At 40.1% G+C, this 14,637-nt stretch overlaps 2 protein-coding genes across 7 annotated transcripts in view; one reads left to right on the top strand and one right to left on the bottom strand.

Moving 5' to 3' along the window:
• Nucleotides 1-14,637, top strand: part of LOC127950968 (parafibromin) — a 150,304-nt gene that overhangs the window by 109,843 nt on the left and 25,824 nt on the right. The gene's annotated exons all lie outside the window — the stretch shown is intronic.
• LOC127950970 (beta-1,3-galactosyltransferase 2) overlaps nt 1-14,637 on the bottom strand; it is a 115,843-nt gene that overhangs the window by 89,526 nt on the left and 11,680 nt on the right. The gene's annotated exons all lie outside the window — the stretch shown is intronic.

Genomic DNA, 14,637 nt, shown 5'->3' on the forward strand with positions numbered 1-14,637 from the left:
ATGAATGTGGATTATTATTAAAAAAAAAAATAAAAAATATAAACAATTGGTGATGAAAATTGTTTTTTCAGAAGAGCCTCTGACAACTTTCTAAGTTTGTGTCATTGTCTGTTGTCCGTAGTAAAGCACAGCTCACAACAGAAGTCACTTTGGCTGCGTTTACACTTGGCATTAACATTCAATTACCGTGATCTGATCAAGCAGATCGGATCATCAGTCAATCGGAACCCAGCGCATTTACACTTGGCAACATCAACTGACCTTTCTATCTGGATGACCGATCCGATCTGTCTTTCCCGTGCAATATTTAAACAAGTCCGCAAAGAATGGTTTGGTACAAAGTCAATTTGAAGTGGTTTGCGAGAGAGGGGACGGGGTTTTGCGTGATGTCGCTCTATGAATACAGAAATTATGGTTGGATTGCATTTACATTACCCTGAGATCCGATCACAATGCGTCCTTGACTACCTTTGGACCAGGACACGCTGTTCGGATAACATTGCATTTGAAGTGTGTTTACACTTGTCTTTTCAATGTGTATGTGAACAACATCCAGATACAGGTCAAATGTTAAAGCAAAGTGTAAACAAAGCCTTTCAAGTTAACCAGCTTTCTGGTGGTGAGCACCGTATTGAATTGACTTGACAATGAGCGAAATCTGCATGGGAAACTTTTTTTACATTCACAAACAAACCTCAGTTCGCAGTGATTTATTTTGAATGCATTTTTGATTTTCGCAGATGAACGATAAAAGTGATCGCACCTTTACACCATGTCTACAAGGACAAAAATGAAAGAACCCCCCAAAACATCAGTCATCTTCAATGTCTGCATGTACTTTGCCTTGATCGAGTTCTGCAAATGTGTGCTATTACTGTACATGGCCAGATGTTGATCCTTCTTATCAACAGGTTTGATCCAGTTGACTGCAGTGAGCCTCTGATCTAGATACAGACTGGATCTTGTGGCTACGGTGACCTCAGAATAAGAAAGAAAACTACTAATATTAGCATAGATGCCATCTTCTTGGGATGTAACAAGTACGTTGCGTGTTATGGGAAGTGTTTCCCATTCCGGTTCACCTTACTAATGCTGCCTAACAATCCTTTAATGGATTTGAATTATAGAAATGTGATAGGTGTTATTTGTATGCCAGGTTAAATAGATGGGTCTTTAATCTAGATTTGTTTATTAAGTGCGCAAAACAACCACCCAATAAGGCATTAAAATAATCTAACCTTGAGGTCATGAACGCATGCATTAAATATTCAGCATTTTCCATTGAAAGCATTTGTCTCAATTTAGATATATTGTTAAGATAGAAAATGTAAGTTTTACGAATGCTATAAATGTCTTTCAAAGAAAATATTGCGATCAAATAGCATACCTAGACTCCTAACTGATGACGAAAAATTGACAAAGCAGGCATCAAGTGTTAGACAGTGTTGTATGTTATTATATGCAGAGGTTTTTGGTCCAATAATTAATACACCGGTTTTTCAGCTGTAGAAAATTACTAGTCATCCAGCTTTTTATATCAACTATGTATTTTGTTAGTTTTGCAAATTGGTAAGTTTTTTCAGGTCTGAGCATCATCAGTATAACAGTGAAAGCTAACACCATGTTTCCTTTTACATTTATATATTTAGCAGCCGCTTTTATCCAAAGGGACTTATGGTGCATTCAGGCTATACACTTTTATTTTATTTTTTTACCAGTATGTGTGTTCCCTGGGAATTGAACCAATGACCCAAAATTTCTGATGATATCCCCCAAGGGTAACATAAAGTGTGAAAAGCATCGATCCTAGTACTGAGCCTTGTACTCCATATTGTACTTGTGATCAATATGATACCCATCCATTCACTGCTATGAATTGATGATGGTCAGATAAGTAAGATTTGAGCCATGCAAATGCAATTCCACTAATACCAATATCATTTTGTAGTCTAGTCAAAAGAATGTTTTGGTCAATATGTTTTTGTCAGTCACTTTTGAAAGTGTAAACAGAGAGTAACAATATTTCTGTTCAAGTTCAATTCAAGATTTCATAAATAATCACAAAATCACGAGAGTCCTTGATTCACGAGTGTCTTAAAGTTTGTTTCTTTTTCCATGTTCAATTTTCAAAGGAAAAAAAAACAAGAGAGAAGAAAAAAAACAAAGAAAAATTAAAGCTGCAAGCAGCGATGAACGGGCCCTTGCACCCGGGCTCCCCGCCAGCGAGTGGCATTAGTTAAAAGGTTAACGGTGAGAAATATGCATTTAAAGTCATAAATATGATTGGAATATATCAAAGTATATTCCGTATATGTTCCAATCTTCCTGTTGCCAGCAGGTGGCGCTATCATTATTATGGAATATTGGCCTTCAGATGTGTTCAGACCAGGACTCTTTATCGAACATGTGAAGTTTGGGGAAGATCGAACGATTTATGCCTGAGTTATAACAACTTCTCTTGCTGTGGCGAGACATCAAACTTGTCATGGAGCCATGGACACGCCCTTTAACAAAAACTCAAGATCTTCACAAGTTAACTTTGCACAGGCCTTTAGATTAGACTGACCACAAAAAAAGACATTGATGTCAAAAAATTTCTAGGAGTAGTTTGTCACAGCGTAAAATATGACACTTCCTGTTGCCAATAGGTGGTGCTATGACTATAACTGAATATGGGCATGTTAATCTGTTCAGGTTCGGAGTCTCATCAAACATGTTAAGTTTGGGGCAGATTGGACATTGTATGTCTGAGTTATAGCAACTTCTTTTTTTTCGTGGCGAATCATCGAAATTCGCCAGGCCGCCACGGACACGCCCTTCAACGAAAACTCAAGATCTTCGCAATTTAACATCGCAAAGGCCTTAAGATTAGGCATGCCAAAGTTGGTGTTGATTTGAAGAAATCTCTAGGATGAGTTCGTTAAAATACAACACATGGAAATGACCAAAATTACACAAAATTTGCTCATAATATTAAAAATAACCGACTTCCTGTTGGGTTTAGAATTTTGCTCCAGAGTCTTTTTTGTAGGTATTGGTGTGTTACATATGTGTGCCAATTTTCGTGCATGTACGTGAAACATAGCTGGAAGGCTAAAATTTTCACCTGGTTTGACGTGTGTGCAAAGTTTCATGACTTTTTGAGCATGTTTAAGCCCTCAAAAATGCGATTCATTCAGGAGAAGAAGAAGAAGCGGAATAATAATAATAAGAAACGAACCAGATACAAGAGGGTCCTCGCACCTCGGTGCTCGGGCCCTAATAAATAATCCAAACGAGTGTTTGTGTATGGGTGTGTGCGTGTGGTGGCTGTGTGAAGTCTGTGTAGCGGCCGCTAATCCCGGGCCGGGGACAGAGTTTGGAGACTTGACGTGAGGTTATCAAATGATGGACAGCATCACTAATACCTGAGGCAGGCGAACAAACCAGACTGAATTGTGTTGCCCCAGGCAGGCGACCGAACCACGTAGTAGAGCTCAATTTCTCCAACACTTCGGCGATCGGACCCATTCAGCACATGCACAGATTCCAGCAAAGAACAGCAACGACCTTCAGGTAGCGTGCATCCCATTCTGATACAACCTACACGTGTGTTTTGTTTTTACTTCCCTCCACCTCTTCCGTTTCTAACTCACTTAAATTTCCTCATTGATTTCCGCCCATTAGAAAAAGTGAAAAGCTGGCATGGATTTCTTCCAAATCGCCACACTCTCCCTCCCTGGAGAAAACAACCTATGGTTGTGGAAATATGAATCATATTTAAAATCCAATGAATTCTTCTTCATCAGACGATTCATTGAACATTTGGCAGAGTCTTTTCTTCTCTTGGCTTTCCAGCTCTTCAGCCATGGGAAAGCATGGTTTCAGGTTGCACACATGCACTATGCGAACATCTTCACCAGTGGACTAGCGCTACTCGATAGTTCAATGGATCCATCTGCTTTATGACCATAGACAGTAAAAGAAATGGACACAGCGACCCCATTGGAACTCAATTGAGACAAGTGAAGCCCATTTTTAGCGTTTTTTAGCACTTCCATTTCTGACGCACAGACTCAAACGAAGCTTGATGACGTCAGCAACCTGTCTGACAGATGTAAATCTTCTAGTAGCTGTGTGTGCAAACTGCCATCGTTAATCTTGCAGAGACGGCGGGCTTGAGCGGGAAGTTATGTGGCATGAGTGAGCAGGAGTAAGTATTCTGATTAATTATTTTGTATAGTATTTTAGAATGTATCGCCAGTATGCCATATTAAACGTGTAGTATGTAATTTTTGGCCACCAGGGGTCACTCAATCAAAATAATAACATAAGACATAATAACATAGATATTTTTTGATAACAAACAAAATGTTTGCTGCGTGGATCAGGCGGACTTAATGAAAATGCAAATTCATTATTTGCCAACAGGAGATGTTTTAAAGCACAGACATAAAGCGCCAGAAATAGAGGTTTCCCCAGTAACAGCTGTAAACGAAGCAGAGGTGGTACGCTCATACGCTGCTATCAGGCATATAACATGCAAGTCTTCCTTCAGAAATACAGCGATATAAAAACACCTGTGCCTCGTTTTGATATTTAAACATAAATGTAAGGAATTATTTTTATTATTAAACGTGCGGTACGCAACTTTACTCAATGAAGTCTTTTTGAAAAAAGATCAGTTTTAAAATTGTGGCGAGTCTCAAAAAATAAATAAATGTATGGGAAACACATCCTGCAGCACATCCACCTGAGCCCAACTTCAGTCTACTCATAACCTTGCCTTGAACTGCGTTTGTAGAAGGCACTGCAGCCAGTCCGTTATACACGACTGTGCGCCCGATGAAACAGTCTATATGAATTATGAGACCCCTATCAAATCAGTATTCCATCTAGCTAGTAGTAATATATGTTAAAAAACATGGCCGCCTTTCGTTAATAATTATGATTACGTTATACTATGATATCGAACAAGTTAGAGAACTGCATTTGAAGCTACTTTATTCAGCTAGATATAGAACAAATGTAGATTTACATGAGAGCTAGTCCGTTTGCGTTTTACACAAGACATCATCGTTTCACAAAATATATGGATATATAATGTTAGCTGAATGGATGCATACCTGTTTATCAGAATGCAAGCGAGTTCGGCATCTCTCTGTAGTTTCAGCTTGTCACGAAGCTCTCTCTATCTTGGAAATGCAACTCCAATATTTACCCGTGTCTTGTTGCTTCTCTTGTCCCAAAACCATCTCGGGTCATTTATTTCACCCGTGCGTTTGCGCTTCACAGAACGTGCAGGCAAAGCATAATCATGATCCATAACTAAGTTATTGATTGAGGTTTAAATACGAATATAAACAATATAAATATAAAATATAATAGTCTCGATAAAGGCTACTACTTTTTCTTCTGCGTCTCGTCTTTGTTTCTATTCACCTTTGTATTTGGCGATTCCGCAGGAAGTTAGATAAACTAGAAGGGTCAAAGTTTATATGACGTCATAGACGGGTGACAAAACGGAAATAAAGAAACGTGCAGTGTCTTCGAATTAAACTATAATTTTCTCCGGATTTGAAAGTTCGTGGAAACTGTCGGGATGATGTAAGTACACAACTAAATAATATATATAACATAGATATAGTGATTTCTGCTATTTTTAAAGCAGAAAAATTACATATTGCGCCTTTAAGTTAATTGCCTGCGAAGTTCTCCTCCTGTCTGTACGGTAATGCGACAGAGAGTCAAGTGGTTGTGACCAATCGTTAGCCTATTTTGTACAAAAACTGTTTATACGGGTCTATAATGTAACATAGATGGTAATGGAGCCCTTTATACATAGTCGTGTATCTTTAGAAATAAATAATGGACAAACGGAGTCTTTAAACGCCTCAGATGTAAAGTTATTCGCTGTCAAAGTGACGCCAAAATGAATGGGAGTCAATGGGAATGCTAACGCAAGTGAAGTTCTGCTACAAGATGGCAGCCCCCACCCAACTTCAACTTCTGGTCGACTTCCTTGCCACCTGTTTATGACACGGTAAGGGCCTGTCCATTTCTGAGCCAATTTTGCAGTGAAGTGATGTAGTGCACTAAACTGGAGAAAAGTCCTAATCCACACACGATCCTTTTCCTTGTATGTGACATCTTGTCTTTTTTAATTATAATTCCGAAGCTGTCTCTTTTGAGCTTTTTTGCAGCATTCCATGGCCTTGGTCTGAAGCTCAGTTAGATGGTGTACTGTATCGTAAGATAGACAGTCTGGAGTTATATTCTTGCCATGTAACAACTTTGCAGTTTCCTTGGGATGCAGGGGTCATCCCAATGATTTCCTGGACAGCTGAATTAATAGCGAAACTGAGTCCACATAGGCAGAAATCATGCATTTGAACGTACAATTTACCCCCTCTGTCATATTTGTTTGTGGATGGTATCAGTCGTCAATTTAGGTTTGATACTCCACTTTTGACAGAGTTCTCTGAACAGTGATGACACAAATTGTGTTCCTCTATCCGACAGAATGAAGTCCGGTACCGAATTTCATTCCGAAGAAGTAATGCAACAGTCTGAGCTTTAGCGTTGTGCATGGGAAAACATTCCACCCACCGGGTGTAATAGTCTACTATGACTAAGAGGTACTCATTTTGCTGTGTGCTGCGTGGCATTGGGCCCATAATGTCCACTTAAAGCATCTCGTTGGGATGGGTGGTGGTGACTTGTAGTTTGCTCACAGGTTTCTGATTTTCTCCCTTAAGAGTCTGGCATTTGACATTTTTTTTAACATGGTGTTTTATGTCAGTCCACATTCCAGGCCAGAATGCAACATCATGGATACGATTGTAGGTCTTATAAATACCTACATGACCTCTCCATGGATTTGCGTGGTAGTGGTGTAGAATGGACGACATGAGGCTGTTAGGAATGTACACTCTGTAATGAACTTGATTGTTTGTTTTTTTTTGGGTGATATTTGCCGGCATATATAGCCTGGTCAGTACCTGGATGGGAGACCTCCTGGGAAAACTAGGTTGCTGCTGGAAGAGGTGCTAGCAGGGGGTGCTAACCCTGTGGTCTGTGTGGTACCTAGCGCCCCGGTGTAGTGATGGGGACACTATACTGTCAACAAGCACCATCCTTCGGATGAGACGTTAAACCTGTCTGTGGTCATTAATTATCCCAGGATGTCTTTCGAAAAGAGTAGAGGTGTGACCTTGTCATTCTGTTCACCCATTGGCCTCCTAACAATCCCCATATCTGCTGATTGGCTTCATCACTCTGTCTCTTCTCCACCAGTAAGCTGGTGTGTGGTGGGCATTCTGGCACACTATGGCTGCCGTCGCATCATCCAGGTGGATGCTGCACCCCGGAGGTGGATGAGGAGATACCCCCTGACTATGTAAGCGCTTTGAGTGCCATACTGATCTTTTAGAAGGGAATCATTTTCTGCAAGTGCTTGAAGTGTTTTGATGATGTGAGGGTCTTTGTGCTGTCCCTCCCAGATTGTGGCTGGAGACATCTGAAGCTCAGCATTCTCCTGCTGGTGTTGGTTGGTGTACAGGTTACAGCTGGTACGAATCCGAGACAGAGCATCAGGTGCCATATTTAGTTTTCCTTTGCGATATTCAATGATAAAATTTTACGGACCAAGACGGCATGTGAGGCCCATCCAGAATGTGATGGTTCTACGATGCCGGAAGTCAACATCTCTTCCAGTTGCTCTGTTAATGACAGCTTGTTTGGCAGGTGTTGTACAGTATGGTTTTTGTTTTATAGGTACTTGGTGGGTAGTATATATGTGATGCTGTGTAACTTCAGTACGTCCCGGACGAAGGGTACAAACTTGAGGGTTTGACTCAAGGATCTGCAGTAACTGTTGCTTGCCTTCCGGAGGTAAGTGGGCATGTTGTACAGCTGTGTCAATTAGTGTCTTGTCATCCAGGTAGGCTGGTTGAACCATGTTAAGTTGAGGAGGAGGAACAGAAGATGGTAGAGAAAGACTGTTGGAGTTTTTATTTCCAATCTTTCCCTTTGGATGTTGGGAGCTGATAACTGGTACACTGGCATTTGTTGGCTGGAAAGGATAATACTCTTTAGGATTGGACTGAAATTAAAACTTTTGATCTGCCACATTGATCTGCAGCCCACTGTAGAATATAGAGTCCAGTCCTAACACGACTGCATAGGCCAGGGCTTTGGCTGATAGAACGACAGCAGATATGGTGAATATTTTTTTATGTAGGGTGATTGGCATCTTTACCCAACCTAAAGGAATTTCTGCTTCCCCATTGGCGAGGGAGAGTGGACCATGGGTCCATGGATTGAGTTTTTGTGAAGTGAGTTCCTTCCAGAGATTCTCCTGTAGAAGGGTGTAGCTAGCCCCAGTATCAACAATGGCTTTTCCCTTCCAGGTACCAATACAGAGTGGTATCACTAACTGTTGTGGAACAATTTCAGTAGGTGGTGCTTTCTTACCAGTTGTTGGTAACTTCTGAGGAAAGGTGGCAGACACAGAGCGATTGCCAGATGGACAAGTACCTTTAGAAGCTGGAAATGTTGTCTGCTTGCTATTAGAGGAAAGGTGTTTGCTGGTGGACTGAGGTGGCTGGGACTGAGAAGAGACAAAGTGAGGACAGTTACCAGGGGGGTGATGGCCTTTACATCGCCAGCATTGCACTAAAGGCTTCTCTGCCGGGTGGTTGGCAATAGGTCTTTGAGGCATGTATAAGGGTTGCTTAGAACGCACACGTTTTTCATATTGCAGTTGTTGTTCGTAGTCTTTTTCCAGCTGTTGGCCCAATTTCACAAGTTCATGGACTGTGTTCACCCGACTGCGAATCTGGCTTGCAAGATAGGGGTTCATATTTTTAAAAATCATTTTCACCAATTCACTGTCCATCAAGCAGGGCTTCCACCTTTTGCAGAGAGCTCTGTACGTAAATGCAAAGTCTCTAATGCTATCTCTTTCTCCCTGTGTTCTTGTTCTTACCCATTCAGCCACCTCATCTTCATAAGCCTCTGAGAGGAAAGCAGAGAGGAAAGCAGCTTCAAATTCTTCCCACGTGGTTATTGAGGATCGTGCAACTTCCCACAAGCCCCGGGCAGTACCGTAAAGGACAGTGCGCAAAGTGGCCAGAATGTCAGCATCAGTAAGAGGATGTAACGCTAAGAAATCCTGACATCAAGTTAGTTAGAGCAAGGGGTCCATGTCCATCTGACTGTCTCCCAAAAGAAGGAAATGTAATATTAAGATGATCACTTTTTACAACAGGAGCAGGAAGTAAAGGAGCGTTCACTGGTGATACAGCTGAAACTGGAGTGTTAAGAGGTAAAGGTGAGTAATCTATTGTCTGCAGGTCAGTCATTTGTTTCTCCTGCTTTGAGTCTTCTATCAGTTCAGTTTGTAAGCTTTTTACAGTTGCACACAATGAGTTGGTGATTTGGGTACACTGGGTGAGCTCTGTAGACAACTGATCATGATTTCTTTGATGGGTTACCAGGTAGGATTTGAGGTTCAATTCAATTCAAGTTTATTTGTATAGCGCTTTTTACAAAACAAATCGTTAAAAAGCAACTTCACAGAAAATTATGTTTCTACAATATTTAGTAGTAGCTAGTAGTTTGTGCACATTTGACAGGATTTTAGAAAAAATTTAAATAATAATAATAATACAAGACGTAGTCAGCTAGACGATGAACTATCAATATTATTAATTAAGTTATTATATGATTCAGTCACACATTTAGCAATAATTGTTAGTTCTGTTTGTTTATTCAGGGTTAGCATCATCTGAGGTCCTCTGAGGGTCAGCATCATCTCTTCTCAGGTGTTCTGAATCCAGACTGGAGCTTATCCCGTGGCGAAACATAGAAACAAAATAGAGACATCATTAGCATGGCTCCTGATCCAACAAAGTAAAATTAGTTTAACCCAAGCTAATGAATAAAAATGCACCTTTGATCAGATGCAACTACACTCACAAATAAAAGATACATTATTCGAATGCTTGGTTAAAGAGATGTGTTTTTAATCTATATTTAAACAGAGAGAGTGTGTCTGAACCCCGAACATTATCAGGAAGGCTATTCCAGAGTTTGGGAGCCAAATGTGAGAAAGCTCTACCTCCTTTAGTGGACTTTGCTATCCTAGGAACTGCCAAAAGTCCAGCGTTTTGTGACCTTAGGGTGCGTGATGGGTTGTAACGTGGTAGAAGGCTAGTTAGGTACGCAGGAGCTAAACCATTTAGGGCCTTATAGGTACGTAATGATAATTTGTAACTGATACGGAACTTAATAGGTAGCCAGTGCAGAGACTGTAAAATTGGGGTAATATGATCATATTTTCTTGACCTCGTAAGGACTCTAGCTGCTGCATTTTGGACTACCTGTAGCTTGTTTATTGACAAAGCAGGACAACCACCTAGAAGTGCATTACAATAGTCCAGTCAAGAGGTCATGAATGCATGAACTAGCTTTTCTGCATCAGAAACAGATAACATGTTTCGTAGCTTGCCAATGTTTCTAAGATGGAAAAATGCAGTTTTTGTAACATTGGAAATATGATTTTCAAAAGACAAATTGCTGTCTAATATGACACCCAGATTTCTGACTGTAGAGGAAGTAACAGCACATCCGTCTAGTTGCAGATTGTAATCTACAAGATTCTGTGTAGTGTTTTTTGGTCCAATAATTAGTATCTCTGTCTTATCCGAATTTAATTGGAGAAAATTATTTGTCATCCAATCTTTTACATTTTTAACACACTCTGTTAGCTTAGATAATTGGGAAGTTTCATCTGGTCTCGTTGAGATATATAGCTGAGTATCATCAGCATAACAGTGGAAGCTAATTCCTTATTTTCTAATAATATTACCAAGGGGCAACATGTATATTGAAAATAGAAGGGGACCTAGGACGGATCCTTGTGGCACTCCATATTTTACTGATGATAAATGAGATGACTCCCCATTTAAGTAAACAAAATGGTAGCAATCGGACAGGTAGGATTTTAACCATCTTAGAGCCTGCCCTTGAATACCTGTATAGTTCTGTAATCGATCTATGAGTATGTCATGATCTATGGTGTCGAACGCAGCACTAAGATCAGGTAAGACTAGAAATGAGATGCAGCCTTGATCTGACGCAAGAAGCAGGTCATTTGTAATTTTAACAAGTGCAGTTTCTGTGCTATGGTGGGGCCTAAAACCTGACTGAAATTCTTCATACAGATCATTTTTATCCAGGAAGGTGCTCAATTGAGCAGACACAACTTTTTCTAAAATTTTAGACAAATGGAAGATTTGAAATAGGCCTATAATTTGCCAGTACACTAGGATCTAGTTTTGGTTTCTTAATAAGAGGCTTGATAACCGCCAGCTTGAATGGTTTTGGGACTTTGCTCCTGGGTCTTTTCGCTTGAGCAAACGCTTTCCCTGGTCTTCCAGCTATCCGAGGTACATCAGGCGTCATGGTATAGCGTTCCCATAGTGACTGCTGTCGCATCATTGAAGTGAACCTATTAAACCCTGAATAGGGAACAAGATGCTGCAATGCTGGCCGTTCTGTACCTTCGATAGCACTTCCTTCATGTAAAATCAGATGAAACTGTGCACAGCACACTGATATGAGCATACCAATTGGCGTGATGGTATGAGGGCTTCAGACATTCGTCACACCGAAGGTGTTCCCATAGCAACAACTGTCACAGTATCTCGTTCCCTATTTAGGGAACCAAAGTTACATCCGTAACGTTTTCTTTTTCACTAAGCGCAATCTGATACAAGTAGCATGTTTTAACAATGCAGCAAACATTTTTAAATATATGTTAAGATACTTTAATGTCTTTTAAAGTGTTCATAGATTTTTGTTTTGTTTATTAGCCTACATTTGGCCAAAATCTAGAAAAGATGATGCTGGGGTGGGTAACCTATGGCACGTGTGCCAAAAGTGGAACACAGAGGGATAATAGGGATATAATAGGGAAAACTGCATAATTTAAAAACTATTAATGATACGTTTTACGATAGATACAACATAAGGAAGATTAGACCCTTCTTGTCAGAGCAAGCCAACCAACTTCTTGTCCAAGCTCTTGTTCTCTCCAGACTGGACTATTGTAATGCTCTCCTGGCGGGCCTTCCTTCATGTACTGTCAAGCCTCTGCAATTGATCCAGAATGCGGCAGCGAGGGTTGTCTTCAATGAGCCAAAAAAGCTCACGTTAACTCCTCTCCTCATCAGATTACACTGGCTACCAGTAGCCGCTCGCATCAAATTCAAGACACTGATGCTTGCCTACAAGACGACCACTGGCACGGCACCAACATACCTAAACTCACTAGTTCAATCTTATGTGCCCTCCAGAAGTTTGCACTTTGCAAGTGAATGACGCCTTGTGGTGCCATCCCAAAGAAGTTCAAAATCACTCTCACGGATCTTTTCCTGGACTTTGCCCGGCTGGTGGAATGACCTCCCAATCTCTACTCATTTTCAAGAAACATCTAAAGACCTATCTTTTTCGCCAGCTCTTAACCAACTAATACTAGCACTTTTCTTTCTTTTCTTGTCTTTCATAAAAAAAAAAAAAACCTGGCTATGTGTTCTGTACTAGACTAACTGAGACTTGTCATGGCACTTGTAAACTGTTGTTCTCTTGCTGATCTGATTGCTTCTGTTGTTCTCATTTGTAAGTCGCTTTGGATAAAAGCGTCTCCTAAATAATTAAATGTAAATGTAAACTGCAGTGATACACAACATGCCTTTATGTAAATCACTTCTCATAAAGAACAAGAACATGGTTTTCTTTTCAATTAAATACCAATGATAATATAGGCTTTATTAGATTATATAACTTGTTTACCATATTCTTAATTCTTTCAAGCAGACATTTATTATAATTCATAATATTTTAAAGAGCACATTTCTAGGCACTCAAATCGCTTTACATTGTGAAAGGGATCTCCTCACCCACCACCAGTGTGCAGCATCCACCTGGATGATGGGATGGCAGCCATAGTGCCCCAGAACTACCACCACACAACAGCTTATTGGTGGAGAGGAGACCAAGTGATGAAGCCAGTCAGCCGATATGGGCAAATTTGGCCAGGATGCCGAGGTCACACGCTATTTTCGAAAGACATCCTTGTGATTTTTACCATTTTACCACAGAGAGTTAGGACCTCAGTTTAACGTCTCATCCAAGGACAGCATTTCTATAAATAAATTCAGATTAATCTTTAGGGCTAATAAAGTGATTCAGTTTTTGAGTAGTGAGTGATTGTTTTTGTTCCATGATTAACATCAATGACTCTGAAAATAGCACTAAATTAGGCTGCTATCCCTTTAAAACCGAATGCACGGATGCATGTACTAATACAAGTTCTCCCTACTGATTATACTCACTTAAAAGGAGCAGTAGGAGATGTCAGAAAATGCTAACTTTAGCCTGATAGCACTGAAAGTGCATGTCCCTCACTCCCTGCGCAACACCGTCCAAAGCCATGCCCCCTGAATGCACATGCACACCAGATGACCAGAGACAACATTACTGCAATACATCACATTTCTTTCACCTGTGAGAGAACTTTATAGCACAGTTTGTAAAAGTGTTACAATACCAGGAAGGAAGAACAGGTTCCCTTTCATACGTCACTTAAATGCTCCAGTGACATGGACTATGAGAACAGTGCTGTGCTGGAGTTTCCCCACTTCGCTCACTCTCCCCCACTCAAGTGCAAGAAATCAGGAAAAACTTTGTGGAGCCGTTACTTTTGCGAACAAGGATCTATGGTCCACCCCGGAGCAGTATGCGTACGCGGTCGGGCCATTCTGTATTTTGATAGCGTTTCTTTAGATCATGAAATCTGAGTGAAATAGCATGCAGCACCCAAGTATAGTATGTTTACGCATGCGTAAGATGGTGCCAAACGTTATTTGGCCAATAAAGATTTTGTATGTAATTTTCCACTCCAAGTTGGTTTGTTATGGTCTCGTTTTCATCTGTGAAGAAAATGTTGGCGAATATTATGACAAAAATTATTTGTTAATGAAAATAACACTGTAATGGACTAATCTGAAGGCATGAATGTACAATTTTTCTAAAAGCAAGAGTAAACACCTTTAAGTTTTTTTCTGATGTCACATGGACTATTTTTTTACAATGTTCTTGGTACCTTTCTGTGCCTTGAATGTGGTAGGACCCTAGCTGTCTATAGAGGCTCAAAAAGCAGATGTCATCAAAATATCTTAATTTATGTTTCGAAGATGAACAAAGGTCTTCCAGGTTTGGAATGACATGAGGGTGAGTAATTAATGACATAATTTTCATTTTTGGGTGAACTATCCCTTTAAAGACCTATTCTGCTGCATGTTTAAAATCCTATTTATCATAAGAATTCATTTTTAAAACAACTTATGTTTTATACCAATTTAATCATTCAGATTTGTAATGATGACCAATCATAAAGAATACAGTTGTGAAAATCAAATAAAAAAAACATAGTTAAGGTTTTCCAGAAGCCTCCTGTGCTTCACTCTGTGCTTTAAACCTCCAAAAGGTTTTCACTGTGCGTGAAACATCACAAATTGATGATAAAACCTTCTACCCAGTCGTTTGGCAGGGATTGTGCTTGTTGCTCTGCAGGTGTTTTTAGGAGATGTT

This window comes from Carassius gibelio, chromosome B2 (genome assembly GCF_023724105.1).
Source record: "Carassius gibelio isolate Cgi1373 ecotype wild population from Czech Republic chromosome B2, carGib1.2-hapl.c, whole genome shotgun sequence".
Taxonomy (NCBI): domain Eukaryota; kingdom Metazoa; phylum Chordata; class Actinopteri; order Cypriniformes; family Cyprinidae; genus Carassius; species Carassius gibelio.